Source organism: Puccinia triticina, chromosome 7A (genome assembly GCF_026914185.1).
Source record: "Puccinia triticina chromosome 7A, complete sequence".
NCBI classification, from domain to species: domain Eukaryota; kingdom Fungi; phylum Basidiomycota; class Pucciniomycetes; order Pucciniales; family Pucciniaceae; genus Puccinia; species Puccinia triticina.
The window spans coordinates 4,468,274-4,480,522 of record NC_070564.1 but is presented as its reverse complement, the minus strand read 5'-3'; positions in this window follow the sequence as shown (position 1 = coordinate 4,480,522).

Here is a 12,249-nt window from a genome sequence, read left to right as displayed (position 1 = left end):
ATATACTTTGATAGTGCTTCAGAAGTCAACAAATTATTGAGTAAGTTTTTGAGTGAATTTGGATTGATCTTTATTTTGTTTGATATTAATCTTCTTCTGAATTTTCTTCTTTGTTCTTGAAATTTTTTGCAATCAATAAGGAAATGTTTGACGGTTTCCGGTTTCCGACAAAAATCACAATCTGGTGAGTCGAGCTTGTTGATATGAAAAAGGAAATCGTTGAGAGGCGAATGACCCAAACGAAGTTGATAGATTGTAGAACTTAATCCTCTTTCAAGTCGATTCAGCGCTTTGAAAACCTTAATCGGTGAGTTGGTTAAAGCTATTTTATTACGGATGATCGATTGTTTCTTCTTATTGAATTTGAATTTAGATCAAATGATTTGCTGGATATTTGATAGTGTTCTTGTTTGTTGAATAAGGTCAAAAAGAAAGTTCCCTTCAGTTGCTGTCTTTGCGAGTTGATCTGCCTTTTCATTTTCTGGAATACCGACATGAGCCGGACACCAATAAAGCAAAACCAAAAATCAAAGAGTCGAAATTAAAAATTCAAGTTTATCGAAAATCTGAACCAAAACCGATTGATTCGACTCCGGACAAGGTGGATGAGCGACTGTTTGTAGGGTAGCTTGGTTATCCGAATAGATGTTGATCTGATTCGAAAAAGGTAAATTGTTCTTGATGAACTTGTTTTTGATAATGTCGAGACCAATGTTGACTGCTTGAACTTCTGCTTCGAATGCTGATGCTTTGTCGGCGTTGTTAATTCAACAAGCAAATGAAACCAAATCATTGAGCAGAGCCGCCGAAGCTGCTCCTTGATTTGGAATGTTTGAACCATCTGTAAAGAGTAAAATTTCATTTTTATTCTTTTTATCAAAAATTTGGTTAGTAATAACCTCTTTTGCATTTTTTTACTGATGTTTAGATTGCTAATTGTGACATCAAAATCCGACCAAGATGGGATAAGGTGTTGCCTGATTGTTTCAATTGAATTAAAGTCGTACTTGGGGATGAGATGTTTATCGAGAAGGTTATGAATGGATGAAAGATGAGTTCGAGGTGAGTTGCTGATTTTGTACTGAATGAGTCGTTTGATTGGATGATTGTCTGTAGCTGACAATCTTTTACACAAATATAAATGGTTTTTTCTTTTTAAAATGTCAAAGAAAGGGATTAGCGGTGAGTCTCTGTCAAGAAATTCACACGGAGTGGTTTTAAACACTCCCAGAATAACTCTGTTAGCTTGATTATTGATTTTACTAATAACATTCTTGACTGCTGCTTTGTTTCTTTTAGAAGCCCAAACCGAACTTCCATAAATCACCCTGGACCGGAGAACGCTGATAATAAGATTACAAGACTGCTGTAAGCCCAAACCAAAAGAACATCAAGATATTCTGTTAAGTTGACCAATCGTGTTGACTCCACATTTTTTGACTTTATCGAGATGAAGTTTGAACAAGAGGCAAGAGTCCAGGATGATCCCTAGATACTTGACTGAATCCAAACGTTCCATTTCAACATCTCCAAGTCGAAATGGTCAGGTGACAATTGACCTGTGAGTAAAAACCATAAATTTTGCTTTCTTTTTATCAAAGATAGCGTTATTTTTTTTTCCCCATTCTAACGACCTATTTCCTTTGTTTTCGAGGGTAGAAACACAGCTGTTGAGTCGTCTATCAGCGACAAAATGCGTAACATCATCAATAAAACCAAGGGAAAGTTTGTTTTGATCTAGATTGAGTGGGGTACCAATGAGAAGATCCGAATTATAAATGATATACAGAATAGGTGAAAGGGGGGAACCTTGGGGGAGACCACATTTTAAATCGAAAGAAGGGGATAAGTAATCATCCATTCAAAGCAATGTTGTTTGATTAGAAAGGAGGGACTGGATAATCGCTGCCAGGTAAGAGGGAATATTAAACTTGAGGAGAGTATTAATAAGCCGTTCTTTGACAACAGAAGGGTAGGCTGATTGGACGTCAAGGAAGAGCGCTGATACAATCTTTCTTTCTCTCCATTTTTGGTGAATCCAGGAAGATAGAAAAACATTAGCATCATCTGTACATCAATTTGCTCTACCGCCGAAATGACCTTGTGCTAGAATTTTATCATTTTTGGCCCAAAAAGTAATACGCTTAGTAAGTAAGCTCTCAAATACTTTTCCCAAACAGGATAGCAACGCTATTGGTCGGTATGATCCCAGGAGTGCATAAGAATCTTTGTCCGCTTTCCTAATGATGACCGTAACCGCATGTCTCCAATATTTAGGAAAACTAGAGGTCAAGGCGGCTACGCCGCTGCAGATTTCAGGGAAACGTTTCCAGCTCACCACCTGCTAGGCTCTAGCTAATATCACCCACAATCACCCCCCCCTTCAAGGGACATCCTGGAAATAAATTTCTCTCCGTGACCTGATTTGTGATTGGTAACCAAGGTGCTACCCCAGTGACAGATTGGCCATTAGTTAAAAGTCTTGGGAAGAATGTGTTGGGATTGGACCCAAACACCATGATTTTTCCCCAGATCAAATCTTCACAGAATCTGTTTTTGGGTTTCAATGTGGTCAACCCTGCAAGACTATCATATAAGGCAATCTGCAACAAATCTGGAAACTGTTTGTTTGGGGAAGATCATGCTTTTGCTAAGCCCCTCCCTGACCATCAGTTCTTGAAATTTGAGCAATCTGGAGACTGTCAATACATTCAAAATTCAATTACTCATTACTCCATCAATGTAAAACAAAAGACACAAATCAAGTAGAAATAGAAGTGCCTACCAAGAAATGTGGGTGACTAAAAATGAGTATAGAGAAGACCAGATGAGGGAAGGCACAGGAGAATTGGAAACAGTTTGAGTTGTACACAAAGCAGTTCTCCTTCCAGAAAGCCAAGACATATTTTTATCAACTAACATTTATGAAAAGAGCAAAGGAATAGACCAATGAAAAAGATTGAACTTGTAGTGAAGGATTCATCACAATGGAGAAAAAAGGATGAGATAATAGGAATCAAGCTCTTGATGCTTTGAAATTGATTTTATAGTTTGTGGAAACAGTGGAGATGGTTTGTTGGGAGCAATTGATAGAGGCAGGCTTGGGGCCTTTGATGGCCTATTTTATTTACTTCTCTTGGACAGACAACAAGGAGAGGGTTTACTTCTGGGTGTGGCACAGATTGAAGAAGAATGCTCAATAATAATTTCTATTATCAGGAAATCCATGGAATACAAGTGACTTACTTTCCATTGATTCTCCAGTTTGGATCAATCTGAGACAACCCTGCCTGTTTGACAGAAGTCAATCCAGTATAAACATCTGCTTTACATTTTCTAAAAAGATAGAATGGAAATAGGAAGCATGAGATGTGGGTGATTAGGAGAAGAAGAAGAGAGTTGGAGAAAGAAATCAAGCAAACCCAAGCAACAGAAGTTTCAACAATGCTGTTAAGGGTCTGACCATTTCTTTGATCCTTGTCTCTATCTTGTACAGAGCATCACCTGTCAACTCTTTGTAATTTAAGTCACCCTAGTGAGAAAGTATAAGTTTATGCTTATTTCTTAGTGAGGTTGACCAGAGTGTAGGCTAGTTTGCAAAGCATGAATGACAAATTGAGCTGTTATTTACAATTGATCAGGGGAGATTAGTGGGGCAAGGTTGATCTGTAACTCTAGTACATCTCTGACTATGCTGAAGGAGGGGAGGGTCTGCCCCCAAATGACCGTAGAAATTGAAAGTGGAGAGGAAGATTGCAGGACAAAGAAAGCGGGTGGTTGGCGACCTTGAGAAAGTGGGTGAGCACGTTGAGGAGGGTGTGTAAAATAGTCAAAGAGGGAGGCCAAAAAGGTTGCAGGAGAGGGTGGGTGAGATGATTGAAGAGGAGGGGGCAAGAAAATCAAAGAGGGTGGCAAGAAGGACCTGTTGCATTGCATGACCAGCATCATCTCAATCCTGCAGAATGCCCCGGCGTGCTCACCAGCCTGTCTGCGCAAGAGCTAGGAGGGGGTGTGCGGTATCTGGAGGAGTATGCCCATGGTCACCAGCAGCACTCGACGGGCTGGGGAGCTGGTTGATGACAAAAATTACACAAGACCGTGTATTACAAAGGCACAAGCAAAGCAATAATTGGTGAGCTTCAGATTGCCTCGCTTATCTACATTACCTGTCAGTAATTGATCAAGTGGACAGCGGAAGCCAGTTGCGGCAAACAAGACATAGTATTTTAACAAGACAGGAATATACCTGATACATGAAAATTCATACAGACGGGGCCTCCAGAGGGCCATGTTCACCAAGAGTATCTATGTTTTCTGATCAAGATCCATGATCTCAAAGATGAGTATCAGTATTAGTCTTGTTTTGGATGACAATCTGAAAATATAGGATGCTTGAGTTCCTTAATCTGCTATGTACATAGTTTGCAAAGTACCTTCCTCAGTATTGTGGCAAGGTTCTTTGAGTGTGATGATCTTTTTGGTGATCCTAGAGCAACACTGCATTACAAATCAATAATCAAGCAATTATTTCTGAGCTGGGCCTGGCTGTTGAGCTGGGCGACGCAGAGGAGGAGCTGGCGGTGTAGGGACTCCAAAGGGAATGGATGAGTGGTAATTGAAGTTCCGTTGAGGGGGAGATAAGTTGTGAATAAGATGAAAACCTATTACAATTTACGGGTGGTTTGAAAGACCTGCCCCTCTGATGGTACTATGCAAATAACCAAGAGTCTTGTAATCAATATTTAAATGGTGTGGCTGATTCCAAAGATAGCTCTTACTTTTGTATAGTAATCTCTATCTGACCTAGATCACTTGCATCAATAGTTGAGGTGAATCTTTTGTAACTTGGTTTAACGTGGTGGGTGCGATAAAGTTTGATATATGTTGTAAGAATTTGTGATGTTAAATTGCTGACACTATGTTGTTATAAATAATCTGTTACAAAGTAAATATATATATATATATGGGTTGGATGTTGGTTGTTGGTTGGTTGGTTGTTGGTTCTACTACTGTTCTTAACACACACTACAGTTCTCTACACTAATCCACTACTAATAACCACAATAAAACAGACCTTCCTAGGCTGCTACAAACTAAAACTAACCACAGTGACCAAACCTCTATAGGCTGATCCTAACTAAACTAACTAACCACTTGTGACCAAACCTCTGTAGGCTGATGGGGAAAAAAAAAAATTATAGTGGGGAGAGGCCCTCCTTTTATGCTGGAGGATGAGGGATTTCTGCTGCAGAAAGCTCCTTGTGAGGGATTTCTGCTGCAGGGGTTCTCACCTACACAGCCTTTCTACACAGCCACAAATACAAACAACACAGCTTTGCTGTGCTAGATACACTTTAAATCCACAGCCAAACATCTATGATATACAAACTAACAAACAAATACACAGCCTTCAGCAGTAGATTCCTGTGAAGGCTGGACCAGATACACCCTATCTCCACCTCCAAACAACGCAGCCTCCTGATAGATACCTTCTAAATCCACCTCCAAACAACACAGCCTCCTAATAGATACCTTCTAACTCCACCTCCAAACAACACAGCCTCCTGATAGAATCTTCCCTGAACAAACAAATACAAAGACTCCAGCCAAAGATGCTGTGCAGCCTGTGTTAGATACCTTCTAACTCCACCTCCAAACAACACAGCCTCCTGATAGAATCTTCCCTGAGCAAACAAATACAAAGACTCCAGCCAAAGATGCTGTGCAGCCTGTGTTAGATACCTTCTAACTCCACCTCCCAAACAAACACAGCCTCCTGATAGAATCTTCCTTGAGCAAGCAGATGTATAGATTGCCACTATCCGTGACCATTCTGGATTCTGGGGGTCTTGGCCTCTCCTCCTCTTCCTCCTGTTCCTTCCTCCCTTCCTTCTTCCTTTGCGCTCCTTCCTTCCGTTCCTGGTTGAGACTATTCCTTACTACAAATCCTTCTTTGGTTCGTATGTGCCTTGACTGTTGATGTGATAATATCTCCTCCTCTTGTATGATGACTGTACTGTCTCCACCCTCTGTTGTATCCTTTTTGGCATTGACACAGGCACAGAACACCACAGCGGACGCAGGTGTGGGTGAGCCCGGAAGCCAGAAAGTCGACGATGTATCGCCACATCCGTAGTACAGCAGCTCTGTCAGCTCCGCGTCCGCCGTCGCCGACGCCGGTACCAGCTGCCGGGGCTTATGCTGCAACGCTTTGATCGGCACCCGTCAGCTCACCGTTTGCAGCTTCACCTGTTGCGCCAGCGGTGCCAGAGTTTAGGGATGCAGCACCAGCTCCATGAATCACACTCGGGTCAGTTTCCTTCACTTCAAGTGGGGGGTGCTGAGTCATCCCTTTGCAGATTGTGCCTTACATTCAAATCCTTGCGTATCCAATCCTCAATGAACATGTTGACCTTTTTTCCTTGATTTTGGTTTTTCTGGCTGGAAAAGGCCTGTGAGGAGGAGATAGGTGAGCAGTTGTTTGGAAGAGGGTGTGGCACAGCAAGAGAGAGAGAGAGAGACGAAGAGTTTTTTGGCGTACCAGCTAGTAAGTCCTGGGGCTTGGGCAAGTCTTTCTGTCAAATTTTGCTGGTGAGGAAGACGCGGGTCGCTCTGGGGACAAGGATGGAGGAGGCAACGGCCTGTTCGAGTCTCATTGTGTGCCGAATATGGCAGTGCTGGGCAGGAACGGGCTGCTTGGCGGACCATTCCTTCGGGCACTGACAATTTTATCCTGCATTCAATCGCTCGGACTGCGCTGTCCACGAAACTGAATGTCAAGTTGGCCAACAAGTTATCTGCTGATGTAGTCGACGCCGTTTTGGCAATTCGTCAAGAATCAGAACCGATCAATCTGTACATGATCGAGATTATGAAAATGCAACATCGTACCAAGGATGACAGTCGATTGGTTCGTGGAATCGTTCTAGATCACGGAGCTTGGCACCCAGATATGCCTAGACGAGTGGAAAACGCATTGATCCTGACACTCAATGTCAGCCTGGAGTATGAAAAAACGTAAATATCCCCCTTGTCTTGACTCATTTGTGCCAGAATCAAGATAATCCTCACTAACCCTTTTCTTTTACAGGGAAGTCAACTCCGGGTTTTTCTATTCTTCCGCCAAACAACGGGAAAAACTGGTAGAGTCTGGGCAAAATTTTATTGGCAATCGGGTCAAGAAGATCATCGAACTGAAGCAAAGAGTATGCGACTTGGAAATCAACCTTGAGGCCTTAGCAAACGGTGAGAAGTCAAAGGAAAACCCAAAAGGCTTTGTTGTTCTGAACCAAAAAGGAATTGATGGTGGCGCTGTTAGTTGTGAGGATAATGATGAATGTGACCTTGATTCAATGGTGAGGCTGGGATATGTACATACTGCTTCTGATGTGCGTTGCATAGGTGAGGTTGGGTAGGCGTTGAAAATGCCAAGTTGGCATGCAGGTTGGACCAACGGAAAGAGTGCTGTGGCGGTGGCCGTAGTTCCCAAGGCATGGCAGTGTCAACGCTAACAATTGAGGCTGCTGTCGGATGTTGGACCCTGTGATACCACATATTTATAAAAGACGGGTGTCTTGGGTTCGATGAATCCCCAGGGCGTCCTCTGCTGCTGTAATTCCAGCGTGCGGTTCGTCCTCACCCCCTCCGCTGTTGCACTTGCACAGTTTGAGGGGCTCTACTCGGTGGCCCCCCTTTGCATAATGCCTTCAATGCGGCGCGCTGGGGGCCATCCACCCACTATTTTAAACCCTGCTAGACAGGGATGGATAGTGGGTCCAGTTTGTGGTGTTTGAATTTTGTTTTGAGAAGGCTTTTTTTTGTGATTTGTTATTTTGAAAGGGGGAACCCTTGCTTTTTTTTTGTAATTTGTTTAATTTGTAGGGGGAACCCTTGATCTTTGTTTCTGTGTTTCTCTGTCTTTAATAAACTTGCATATCCCAGATGAAAACACACCGAAAAAAATCTAACAAGTAAGGGAGAAATGATTTTTTTACTCCAAATTAAAACTTCATTAGCGATGTCATCATGACCGCATGCTTTCTTTTTTGGAAGTTTAGATAGGATTTTAACAATCTCAAGAGTTGAGATAACGGGAAAAAAGAAAGGGTTAGACTGGTCAGTAGGAGTAATGTCACTGATGTCGCAATTTATAGGAACTTCTGATGTTCCTTTAAACAAAAGATTAGCCTGTTCTTCTTTAACCGAGGTGAGTTCATTGTTTTTGTTCAACAACGGAGCAACGTTGCCACTGCTGTTGGGTTTGGTAAATTTATAAGCTTTAAACAACTGATGGTCTTTACTTTCTGCCAGAAACTTCCGCCAGTGATTCCGTTTCAGTTCAAAAACCTTATCCTTGAATATCTTCTGCCAATGGTGATAACAATCACAGGCTTGAACCAAATGAGCGATCAACATCCACTTGCGGGCTCGATTCCTTTTTTTAACAATAGGTAGGAGGATATCGTTGTTCCACCACGATTTGAATTTTGCTTTATTGACCTTGACTATCTTTTTTTGTTTGTCGATTGATTTCTGAAAAGAAATTTTCAGTGACTCCACAAATTCATCAACCTGGACACTTTTTAATAAAGGAGAATGATCAAGTTTTTTAACTGATTTAGACAAATCATCACAAAATCTTTCAATGTTGAGACGCTTGAGGTCAACTGACAAACGGGTGATTGGAACCGGGTGAGGATTGAAGTTAAGATGAAGAACAATAGCTTGATGATCTGACCCAAAGTTTACAGACGAAGTATAACACAAATCAACAAGTTTAACAGCACATAAGTTACCCCAGGTAAGGTTGATGACGGTTGGACTGGTTCTTCTATTAATAAAAGTGGGGACTCCTTTTTCTGACACAATCTTGAAACTGTTCCGACCACAAGTTCTAATCAACTCTTTTGACTGCTGGTGTGTATGTTTGTAATTTGAAGGATTCCAAAGACGATGATGAAGATTTGAATCCATACAGATGAAAGAAGGAATTCTACAATTGTTATGTTGTTCCAACCATTCCATGAGTTGATTGATACCTTCAAAGGTTCTGGGTGGATTGTACATATTGATGAGTCGAATTTTTTTGATTTTTTCCAGATTAACTGACAAATCAATGGCCAAGAAGATACTGGAACCGTCTTTGAGTTGAAGGATTTCAGCTGATGGAAAAGACTTGTCAAAAAAGAAACAGACTCAATGTCTAGAGTTGTAATCCAATGGTGAATGATTCAAATCGAGAATACATGACCAATTTTCATAGTGTGGAAGTTTGAAAGTGTGAGGATTAATCCATGGTTCTTGAAGGATGAGGATTGAAAAATTTGAATCCGAATAGAGTGCATTTGAGGTAACATCAAAAGAGTTATGACAATTAAGCTGAAGAATTTTGAGGTTTGGCAAAGTCAAATCAGGAGTTGAAGAAGCCGAAGGGACCGGGGTGATATTAGGAAGGGGATGAGGGTTTGAATACATTAAGTTTTGACACATCATTGATTAATAATTTTTTGACGGAAATTCTTAGTTTTGAGGGGGCACTTAAGACTCAAGGGGGAGTGGTAAAACCGAACGTTATCATTGTCAAACTCAGATGAGGCACTAATTTTCTTTTTGTATTGAATACATTTAACACATTTTTTGCTACCAATGTCGGACTGACAATCTTTTGAATTATGAGCATCACCACAATATTTACACAGAGGAACGTTTTTACAAATTTGAGCAGTATGGCCTACTTCTAGGCACTGAAAGCATTGGAGAGGAGACTTTTTGTAGTGGGCTCCAGACAACGGTAAATAGTTATAGAAAAGACTACCTCTTTCAATCTTGCGAGCAAGATCTTTGTCAAAAAAATTGACAATCAAAGACCCATGGGATTTTTTTTCCCCTTGCGGGTTACCGAGCCATCGAGCACTTTGAATGTGGTCTGGATGGATGTTATTTTCTCTGCATAATTCAGCAAGAGAAGCCTTATTTGTCGGAGTGAAAGAAATTGGAACCGAGTGAAGAATAACAGGGAATGTCGAAGGAGGGGTGACAAGAGAAGGATCACATAGATGTGTCCACTCATGTTTATGTTCAAGCAACCAATTGGCTGCAAACTGGTTTTGAGTAAAAAATTTAAAATCACCCAAAGGCAATTGGGCAACTCCCTTTACTTTGATGGGTGACCCATCAGCTATAACAGCTTCAATGTCTCTGAGAACATCGTTCACTTTCTTTGTGATCTCCGGTGGAGACATTTGAGAGAAGGGACAAGAGTCCGGAACGGTCTTACGGATAATAAAAAAAGCAGGTTTGAATTCATTCAAGACCCTATTCGGGGGAGGAGAACGGACCATAGTGGTATGAGGAACCACAGGAGTCTATTTCTTCGTAGTTGAAGCCCAAGACGGGCCATTTTTAGGTTCCAAACGAACTACAGAATTGATTGACTTCTCCATGGAGTCTACTTGCTTGGTAATCTTCTCCACAGCGGAGAGAGTCTGAACGCTAGCAATCTTCTCAATTGCTAATAGAGGGGATAAGGTTTTAACCTTCTCCGCGTCTATGAAAATACTCCCATCTGAGTTAGGATGGGCGAAAATCTCAGCGATTGCACTGAGAAACCCATTATCAGGGTTTTGGGGGTTGTGACGGGACTGGGCAAGGGGAGGGTTGTGAGAAAAGTCCGACTGAGTCGGAGTTTGTGAACGGTCAAGAGAACCCGACTGGTCCATAGTCAAACCGGAGGCTACAATATCCTCCATCTCTATGGTTTTCAACCAGCCATCCTGGTTTGCCCGAGAACCATGAAGATTCTTGGGCGGCATATTGCTGGCTATGCAAGCCAAATAAGGTAAGAACCTTGTGCTTTTTTTTGGTGGGTCTGAAAACTCAATTTTTAACTTATTTGGAAGGGAAGAAGGGAAAAAAGGGGGGATAGGATGGGAAAAAGATGAAGATCAAGGATAGGCAAATAAAGAGAAGATACTTTTGGTTGATACTCATTGATATTTTAGGATTTTTGAATGTGGATGGTTTTTGAGGGTGGTTGGATTTTAGTGGTTCATGTGCTACAGTCAAAACTGAGCATTTGGCAGACCCACATGAGTATGCAGTGCGAGGTGTTATGTATGCCCTTATGCGGGCATGGGGTGAGACAGGTTAGACTCAAGCAGGAGCAGAAATTATCTGCCACACAAAAAGGCAAAAATGATAGAAAAATTGAATGGGCAGAATTGTAGATTCTGTCCTTGTGAAGAACTTGAGCCGCTCACCCATCTTATAGCCAGAAGAATGGTCCCTGGAGTTAGCAACTGGCTGCCCCTCATTTGGAAAACTTGCACATTGTTTGATTTGTGTGTTCCCCTCACAGTGATCCTTCCTTACTGAATGAACAGTATGCTTTTATGATCAATGTGTCCAGACTATGTCCTTGCCCATCTCATGGCTTCTCTCACTTTGTTTGTCGTGTCACCTCTATTACCCTCAACAGATGTAGCATAAGGTACCCTTAGGGAAGACCTATAGAGAGGCTGGAGGAGGAGCTATAAAAATTTAAAAACGTCCCAGCCAAACAAACTTCCTGCTCCTGCTTCAATAATAATTAACAAGTCCCTGCCTGTGGGAGTGGTGGCTTTGCCGCCAGCCACAGCAAGCCTCCCTGCAGGGGAGACTTGTGCTATGTTAACAAGTGTTATGTGTAAATCAACAAACACTGGCCCTCTACAAGCACATAATTATTTTACAACAGAGGGCACGATTGTTCCTACTACTGAGAGTGGAAGACTTCCCGTAGGATCTATGCCCCCCGTACAGACTAAAATTTCACAGATCTAAACCTTACTTGCTGGTGAAAAGTGATTGAGATCAAGTTCTCACCAGCCAGTAAGGTTTAACCTGGCCTGACAGATCTGAATTTTTAGCCCACGGGAAGTCATCCAGTGTATCTTCAACTCCGTTTCCCAAATAATGTGCAGCTTGCGGACTTTTTTCCATGCCTGCTCAAGAGATTAACATGGAAACTCTGTGGTTGGCTTGAATGAAGTGGGCCGGGGTGTGCTTGGTTTCATGTTGATTACGCTCTCTTGGGAGCGCAAAGATTTCAAGGGTTTGACTGTTCCCGTCTTATGATTTGTGTTTGTTTACCACGTACTCCTTTTGATGTTTACTTCACGAAGAACGTTTTTTGCCAGAATAAAAAGTAATAATACAAATAACACGGGTCTGAATATGAAGAAATCGCGGCTTTTTGTGTAATTGCGATAT